The sequence below is a fragment of the Bison bison genome, unplaced genomic scaffold (genome assembly GCF_000754665.1).
Source record: "Bison bison bison isolate TAMUID 2011002044 unplaced genomic scaffold, Bison_UMD1.0 scf7180017859323, whole genome shotgun sequence".
Taxonomy (NCBI): domain Eukaryota; kingdom Metazoa; phylum Chordata; class Mammalia; order Artiodactyla; family Bovidae; genus Bison; species Bison bison.
Window position 1 is genome coordinate 20055 of NW_011489895.1, and position 1003 is coordinate 21057.

The window sequence follows — 1003 nt, forward strand, 5'->3', positions numbered from 1 at the left end:
TCAAACCTTCACCAATTTTCAAAAGACCTGAACCCAAGTTTAGTCCTCTTTTTCTCAACAGACAACATTGTTTCTTATTTCACCAAGAAAGTTAAGCCTCTCAGGGATAAGCAATCTCTATCTTTGTTTCTCCACTTCCACTTTCCCTTGCTGTTGCTATTTTAGTTGCTAGGCTGTGTTCAACTCTTTGTAACCCCATATACTGTAGCCCACCAGGCTCCTCTGTCCATGGAATTCTCCAGGCAAGAGCACTGGAGTGGGTCCACATCCAGGGGATCTTCCAACCCAGGGATTGAACCCACATCTCCTGCTTGGCAGATGGATTCTTTACCACCGAGCCACCTGAGATTCCCTCCACTTTCCATTACCTGTTAGTATTTTTTTCTTCCCCTGCACATTCTAGTAGTTTTCCATTCCCTAAAGGATAAACTTTAATTCTCTAAAACAGTATACTAGACCACTGTGATCTAGTTTCTGCATTTTTTGCCAACCTATTTTCTTATGTTTAAACTCAATAGTGCAAACATACACAGATACATACACCGAAATAGGCACATCTGCACACATATACAACCTTCATCTTATATTTCATCCCTGTCATACTGCTAGCTATTCCCTAAACATGCCATGCTATTTCACATCTCCAAATCTTTGCTCATTCTACCTTCTGTGCTCTACTGTGCTTAGTCACTCAATTATGTCCAACTTTTTGTGACCCCATGGACTGTAGCCCTCCAGCATCCTCTGTCCATGGGGATTCTCCAGGTAAGAATACTGGTCTGGGTTGCCATACCCTCCTCCAAGGGATCTTCCCTATGGATCGAACCTATGGATCAAACCCAGGTCTCCCTCACTGCAGGTGAATTCTTTACCATCTGAGCCACCAGGGAAGCCCAAGAATACTGGAATGGGTAGCCTTTCCCTTCACTGGAGGATCTTCCTGACCCAGGAATCAAACCAGAGTCTCCTGAATTGCAGGCAGACCTTTACCAGCTAAGCTACC